The sequence below is a fragment of the Adiantum capillus-veneris genome, chromosome 30 (assembly GCF_014529385.1).
Source record: "Adiantum capillus-veneris isolate H3 chromosome 30, ASM1452938v2, whole genome shotgun sequence".
NCBI classification, from domain to species: domain Eukaryota; kingdom Viridiplantae; phylum Streptophyta; class Polypodiopsida; order Polypodiales; family Pteridaceae; genus Adiantum; species Adiantum capillus-veneris.
In genome coordinates, this window is record NC_140960.1 from 109428006 (window position 1) to 109436991 (window position 8986).

Sequence of the window (8986 nt, forward strand, 5' to 3'; positions counted from 1 at the left end):
TTTACCAGAAGTTTAATATATTTCTAATTAGTTATCATGCCTTGAATCATTATCTATCAATGTTATTAATCTAATACTCACTCGCTCTCTCTCTCTCTCTCTCTCTCTCTCTCTCTCTCTCTCTCTCTCTCTCTCTCGATCCTCTGTTGTCCTTGACCTCTCTCATCTCTCTCTTTCATTATTTTCTTACCGATGTGACACTTCAGTAGCCTCATACCCTATTGCACAATCTCTCTCTCTCTCTCTCTCTCTCTCTCTCTCTCTCTCTCTCTCTCTCTCTCTCTCTCTCTCTCTTCCAGCCTCCCTCTTCCTTATGGACCCATCTCATATCCCTACAATCACTGCCTAGATATAGGATTTAATCTTCTTTTGTACTCCCTACATATAGGGACATCCGGTTTGTATCTTTCTATGTGTTTTTACCAGAAGTTTAATATATTTCTAATTAGTTCTCATGCCTTGAATCATTATCTATCAATGTTATTAATCTAATACTCACTCTCTCTCTCTCTCTCTCTCTCTCTCTCTCTCTCTCTCTCTCTATCCTCTGTTGTCCTTGACCTCTCTCATCTCTCTCTTTCATTATTTTCTTACCGATGTGACACTTCAATAGCCTCATACCCTATTGCAGTTCACTCTTTTGACCATAACTTGCTCATCCGAACTCCGATTTAGGTGATCTATAGCCTCAATCGAAGAGCACGAAGCCCTCTACTCATTGATGTAAAGACATAATTTTTTTGTGTAATGGAAGGCTTTTCTGTAACAGCATCTCAGAACTGAAAAAACTGTCAAAACTTTGCGTTTTTGTTGCCGACTTGAAGGCAATGTCAGACAAAACTTGCAAGGGTGGAAAAGCCACACTCGGCATGGAGAATGATGCAAAATCTCCAAGGAATTTGGATGCTAATCCAAACACATCATCTACAACAACCGAAGCAATGATCATGGCTTACTTGATCTCGTTACAAGAAACCGTCAACAAACAAGGTGAAGAGTTGCGCGCACTTGCAATGGAGAATGGTACTTTAAGAGTTCTCGTTGTGGAGAATGAGCACCTCAAGAAGGTTCTTGAAATGCAAACAACACGCTTGATGCATCTTGAGAATGAAGTTCAAGAATGTAAACGCTCTCTTGTTGACATGAATGTATTGAAAGAGCGCTTGAGCAAAGTTGAGAGTGATCATGTATTGAAAGAGGAAACAATAGATACAATACGACATGATGTATGTGAGATAAGAAATGCATCTAAATCATGGGATGATATATGTAAGGATAATGTGGTTTCTACATCGCCTATCACGCAAGCCGTTGTCCAAGCAAAGAATGTAGAGAATGTGGACACTCAAGAATTGCACGAACGACAAAAACGCTCAAAGAACATCGTCATTCGTGGAATCAAGGAGGAAAGCATGGAAACACCCCAATCTCTTGCAGTTGCTATTGAAGAGTTTTTTGCTACACACTTTGGCATGTCAGGAATCATGGCTTATGGTGCACATCGAGTTGGAAAACAAGGAGTCCCTCGCTCGGGAGAAAGACCTATTGTATGTACCATGGCTGATGAGGTAAAGAGAAAGATCATCCTTGACAATGGTTGGATCTACCTCAAAGGAACAGGTTGTAATGTATATGAGGATCGCACTATTATGCAAAAAAATGTACGTCGCAAAGCATATGAGGAAAGAAGCAAGAAGGTTAAGGTATCACCTCAAGAAGAAAAGCCACTTAAGGAGGATGCAAGTCCACCCAACAAATAGGGACACATGATCTATGAGACCAACTCACGCTTGCGAATAAGCTTTTGGAATTGTAACGGGCATCCATGGAATGCGGGAATTGGCATTGATGAGCTTACCAATGACTCCGATGTGATACTTCTTGTCGAAACATGGGAGCATGATGTGCAACGAATTCTTGGATTTGACAAATACGATGTGCATTCTTTGATGTGGGCCAAAAATGCAAAGCAACGAAGAGGCCAAGGAGACGTAGCATGTATGACCAAAAAGGGTTTGAAAGATGTTTCCATTGTCAAAGAAGATAAGTATAAACGCTACTTATGGCTGAAAATCAGCCCACCAAATGGTCAAGTCATGTTTGTGGCCGGTTGCTACATTCCTCACTATGACTCCAACTTTTATTCTTGCTTGAATATGGATAGAGATCAGCCCTTTGTTGAACTAGAGGAAGACATTGCTCATTACAAGGATCAAGGTGAAGTCATTGTTTTTGGAGACATGAATGCTCGCACAAATATGCTACAACACGACACACAACAAGTAGACATGCCGCATGTCTCAAGAAGAATGGACGACTCATACATGTATAATCGAAGTTCTAATGATGCAAAAGAAGTGGATCACTATGGAAAGTCACTTCTACATATGTGCAATAGCACCGGAATGCTCATTGCAAATGGTGTATCTCTATGGCAAGGCACCAATGACTTTACATGTAGAAAGCACAACGGTGCTAGCGTGATTGACTATATGTTGTTCTCGGAAGCCACTCTAGAATGCATACAAAGCTTTACACTTGGTGAATACAGCTTTACACTCGGATCATAGGATGTTATGTATTGACCTCAAGTGTGGTAAACGGCCTGAGCATGTAGCCTCCAATCATGATGTGAATCATTTGTACCTACGTCTAGACTTCAAACGAGCACTTATATATGCTGATATGGTGGACCAAATGTTAAGCATGATAGAGCATCAAGAGAGCCCAACATTAGAATGCAAGTGGAAAGTTTTCAAAGAAGTAATTTTCTCTTGTGCGAAGGAATGCTTTTCGGTGAAACACATGTCTTGCAAAAGGTCTAAGAAGGGTAGCACCAAGAAGAAATGGTTTGACATGGAATGTAGTCAAGCTCGAAAACACTTGCTAAGATTGGATGCAATCAAAGACAAGGAAGTTTACTTGGAATGTTCACACACATACAAAGCACTTGTTCAAAAGAAGAGGAGAAAGTGGGAAGTCGAAAAACAACTTCTTTTAGCACAAGAGAAAGCACATGCATGTGGCAAGTTTTGGCAAAATCTAAAAGGCAAGCGCGTTGAGAGCTTTGGTGACTTGACTCTTGAGGATATGTATATGCATTGTAAGAATCTCTATGAGCAACCCAATGTTGATAAGATGGAGTGTTGTAGCTCCCTTCCGTTTATGTCTCCTTTCTTTACCATTGAAGATGTATGCCGCGCGCTTGAGAAACTTGCTACTCGCAAGGCAGGTGACCTTCAAGGTGTCAAGGCTAAAATGATTAAATGGACAAGCAAGAAAACACAATATTGGATATGCGATATGTTTAACCTTGCACTTTGGAGTGCAAATTGGATCAAACCTTTGCACAAAGGATGAGATGTAAACAATGTGAACAACTATCGCACTATAATGGTTGGTTCTTTAATGGAAAAGTTATTTGGATGTATCATGGAGATGAAGATAAGTGAATGGGCTGAAAAGAATGGCAAACGTGCACTTGGCCAAGCAGGTTTTCGAAAGCATCATAGCACTATTGATCACCTTGTCACTCTTCGAGTTCTTATGGAAGCGTCTTGATTGAAAGGAAAAAAGTTGTATTGTTGCTTTGTGGATTTCAAGAAAGCTTTGACATGGTACCGCGAGGAAATCTTTGGAGACGTATGCAAAGCCTTCAAGTGCCGAGAGAATTTATGCATGTAGTCTTTCGCATCTACCAAAAAGTGATATGTCGATTACGTATGGGAGATGGAATTTCAGAATTTTTTGCAAGCACTATTGGTGTCAAACAAGGATGCCCACTTTCCCCAACCCTCTTTGGGCTACTCATTGATGAATTGGAATGCATGGTTCTTGACTTTATGCAGCAAGAAGGCATAGAAGAGGTTAAGATTGGAAATGCGGTGATCATGCTTTTGCTTTATGCCGATGATGTAGTGCTCTTGGCATATACCTTAGAAGATGCACAAAAGCTTATGAGTGTCTTGGAACGCTTTTGCCTACATAGCGGGCTGATCGTGAATGGATCCAAAACCAAGGTTATGCTTGTAAAGACCCTCAATGATGAAAATCTATGCATTGTATATAACAATGAGAAACTTAAAGTGGTAGATCACTTCAAGTACCTTGGCCTTGAGGTTCCATCCAATCATAAATGGAAGGATTGTGCAATGCGTCGCTTGGAAGCCGGAAAGAGGGCCTATTATGCATTTCAGAACATGTGCAATGCAGGAGAGATCAAGTGTTGGGCTCTCAAAAAGTACCTCTTTGACACATTGGTGACACCGGTGCTTCTTTACGTAATGGAGGTGTGGGGTGGAAGCATCGGGAAGTCTACTTGGAAAGAGTTTGAGAATGTCCAAAAGCGTTTTCTCACCAACTTTCTCCAAGTCAAGACACAAACACCCTACATGCTCTTACTTCTTGAGTCCGGATTGCTTCCCATTGAGGTCTTGGGCATGCAAAGGGTTGTGGAGTACATGCGTAAGACACAACGTAGCCCTTTGCATCGACTTCCTAGAATCGCATATGAAGCAAGTCAAATGGTTCAAAAGACATGCAAGAGAAAAATACTAAGTTCGGGGTGGATGCTTGATATCAAGAAATGGTTTGGAAGATGGGATGCATGTCACTTGGTCAAGGATGCGTCGATCGACTCCCAAGTTAATGAGGCCTTCTTACAATGCCAATGTATCACGGCTTGGGAGAAATCCGGAGGTTCTCGCTTCAGCCATTACACCACACACGTTGCCCCAAACTACAAATCTCTCTTCTTCTCGGAACGAGGTAACCGAACCCATTCCTACATCCTTGAGCCCATCCCGTTGACTGCGATCCGCACCATTGCCTCCATTTGTCTTAGCTCCCATTCTCTAAGCTGCGAGACAGGACGTTGGGGCACTGGCGAGGAGTGTCATCGACTTTGCACCTTATGCCCTCGTCAAGTGCGAGAGAGTGAGTACCACACACTACTTGAGTGCTCAGCTTTTGACCACATTAGGTCCTCTTTTCCCCATATATTCAGCCATGATCTCTCCCTACATACCTTCCTCTCCCAACCACGATGTGGACTCTCTATTGCGATGCTCATTTCAGCCATTTTTAAGCATCGAGAGTCACTTATGAACTCCACTCACACCACGTGACATGTTCATTTGGTCCCATAGGTCATATTTGACCTCCCAGGATGATAATAGAACTATCTATCTCTCTCTCTCTCTCTCTCTCTCTCTCTCTCTCTCACACACACACACACACACACACACACACACACACACACACACACACACAAGGAGAAGTATACACCTAAATCAATTTCCATCATTATTAATGCTAAAAAAAAGAGAGACAAAATGATTTATAAGCCAAAATAATCCAAAACATCACCAAAGGTCCAATACCTACCCAATCCATATCAACTTCGCCAGCTTCAATACATGGCAGAAAATGTGTCACAAAATTGTACAATCATGGGGCTTTAGTCTAAGTTTGGATATGTGCATTCATGGCTAAGAGCATTGTAGACATCTACTTTGCTTAGCGCATGGGTTGATGTATGAACATATTTTTGTTTTGGCTTAATCCAAGTACTCTCAAGAAAATGAAGTACAAGTGCTTGCAAGCCAAATAAAATTTTTTATTGGCCTCCCTATTGGTGAAATCAAGGCATGTGTAGTAGGGCTCATCCTTTCTGTGCACCTCATACACCCCCACATGTCCGTCTACTGTGTAATGCTCAATCTTGAAGGCTTCATGAGTTTTTTCTTAAATGCATTTCTCTTCAATCACCTTAGCCTTTAAACAAAGAGCTAAACCAACTTTCTTAGCTGCCTTCTCTGAAATAAAAGTCCAAAATTTGACTCTTATGCCAATTCTTAGAATTGAACCACTACTACCTGCATTTGTTGAAGCGAAAGAGGAATCACCTCCACCCCTAGGAGGAGTCCGCATTGTTGTTTCATCTCTCAATCTTTTCCAAATGTTTCTACTTGAAATCCTCCTTCAAGAAATATTTCAACTTCCTCATCGGTTAGATTTGTTCCTAAATCAACTGGCCAAATTATTGGAGGAGGAGCTGGCCTTGGTTCTATGTTATGATCCACCACATAGAAATGAATAACATATTTGGGATAGAATCAGAACCACTTTTTGAGTAACCCGTTTGGATGTTTTCTATACCCCTCAAAGGATGGTGTAGGAGTATCTTTACTACATGCCACTATATTTTGTCCACATCTTTTCCCATTACTGGGGGTGCCACTACATGTTACTTGACTGCCTAGAGGGGTTCTTCTAATTGCCCATGTAGCTTCATTGAATTTCTATTCCAAAACACAAGACTTTGTCTTTATAATTCTCACTACCATCTCCTTCCCCTGAATCTTTCATGAAAATGATTTTTCTTGGCCTTCCGTGTGTTGTGCGGTCATGTGTTTTTGCATTGTACTCTGATCTATGTGTTGATTCATCCTCAACATCAATCACAATCGATGGCCCTCGCTTTTGTTGAATGGTTTCTTTGTCTCGTTCAAGCGGGGTGCAAGTCTTATACATGGGTGTTCCAGATGTAGCCTCATTTACTAGTCTTATCACTTGTGTTTGACTAGAGGAAACTCTTTCTTTGAGTCTCTTTAGTGAAGGACCCTTTCCAATATGTTTACCTTGAGAGTAAGAAACTTCCTTTGTGCTTTGTAGTATTGCATTTTCCATATCCAAAGTACATGCATCAAACAATGATATATATTTTTGAACCCTTCGCCTGCAAGCTAGCTCCCATGCTTACTCTCGGCCAAGTTGGTTCTTGGATTGTTTTCCCCATCATCACTTCTCTATATTGCTATCATGATGCTCTCCCAATGTGCAATACGCACATCCCACCAACTCAACCAAGAGTCCATTTGATGAATTTTTTTATCCATGCAATTTCCATTGTGCCATCATTGTCGAAGGAGACGAGACTCGTAGCTACAGTTACCTCTCTAGAGGGGACTAAACACCACTTTTTGCACATGTCTTTGTGAGTTTGTTGAGATGAAGAGACAATGCACTTTTGTCATGTGCCCTACCATGCTTTGTTTCCAGTGAAAAAGACAAGATCACTCTCGATGTTGTAGAACATTGTCTTTCCCACCATTGAACACAATGCGAGATGCATTCCAATTGGCTTGAGCTTCATCGGCCACGAATCCATGGAAATCTGATCTCTCATATGCATGCCCCTCCAAAACTTCATTTATGCACTTCCAGAAAAGAATTTGTGCTTCCATGTCTTTCTCTTTCATCTCACAAGTTGCAATAGTGAGGAGATCTTTCATACTACAACATAAGACATTTGTATTAGTATACATATTGTTGGATGTTTCTTAAGATATATTAATCTTGAGAAATACGTGCCTAAAACAAAAAACCTTGGATCATAAACGTGGCATGCCATGGCCACCCAATCCGCCACTTGGTGAGTATGATCAAACTGCACCCAAGCGCGTCAAAGATCTCCAGGTCCACTTCGTCACATTTGATTAACCAAATCCAATCCAGCTCTGCAGGACCAACTGTAGACATCTTAAACACAAAGCACCTCTCCCCTTCTACTCATTGGCCTAAAAACCTACTTCTATAAAAACAATTATATGTGCAATCCGTTTTTAGCCGCACAAAGAGTCCACATCGAAGGTTTCCTTTGTTGGCCCACTTCTTATTGCTGCCATGGACCTTTGAAACATGTATTACAGAGTTAAGTTACTTTGAAATAGCATGCACAAACAAGAGAAACAAGTAATCATCCTCACCAATTGTCCTCCACTAAGGGACCCATTGCTTCAGAAACATTTAAAAAAAACTTCTCACCAAGTACATGGCTAGAGCCCCCCTCTTGCATCAAAGTTGTTGTCACAGTGGCAAGTAAGATTTCCTCCAAGTTCGTTGCAAAACTCGCCCATGCAAGGTAATTTTAGCATACTGCCATTGAAATGCGTTGTGTTTGACTTTGCAAAATTAACTAATTTGGGATAGCTTTCATTAAGACTGTTAGGAAATAAGACGTAACTAAGTAGATATTAGAGTAGTTTACTTAATGGAGAGAGATAATTTTTACACAGAGAGACTATAGAGTAGAGAGAGAGAGAGAGAGAGAGAGAGAGAGAGAGAGAGAGAGAGAGAGAGAGAGAGAGAGAGAGAGAGAGAGAGAGAGAGAGAGAGAGAGAGAGCGCACACATGACATACGTGGTTCACCCAATGTGGGTTATGTCCACGGGAAAGCAGCCACTCAATGGATTTAGTACTTCAGACTAAAAGTAGGTTACAAAGGGATTATACCCTTAATGGAGCTCCCATCTTGCTTCACTCTCACCACCTCACATCAACTTCACAATGCACCACAATATATTTTGTGTGTAGAAGAAGCCTCCTTTTATAGGCCAAAAGGGTTTTCCTCTCTCATGAGAGTCAACGGTATGTAGCCGCCCTTGTGTAGACAAGTCCGACATTAGGAGAAAGTTGGACTCACTTTTGGGCCCTGTAAGAAGTGCCACGTCGGCTTAGAGAGAGAAAATGAAAATGTTCAATTGTGCATTTTATGTGATACTTTTCTTCGCAACAAAAGGCCAAAATGACATTCTTTGGTAGGTAGCCACCGTCTTTATCATTTTTATCCTTCGTTCTCTTGTCAGGAATCCAACTAACCGTATGAATAATGATTTAAAATGCCAACTTACAAGCGTTCCCTCCAGAAACATAAGCCACACGAACTCTATCAACTCTAAACTTGAGAATATGGCTTTCCCTCCCAAAACCTGAGACATTTCTCCGTCTTCTTCTCTATCAAATCTAGGAATGGAGAACGCATCTTTTCCAGATGAAAACACTAATTTGAACTTACAATCCTCAACCCCTTCATCTTTAACACTTACCCAAAGAAAGAACACACATCATCTTCATGTTGATGTATTGCAAGAGTACGCACCGTTGCAGAAACATAGGAGGGAGTCTTTCTTATCTCAACGGGAGA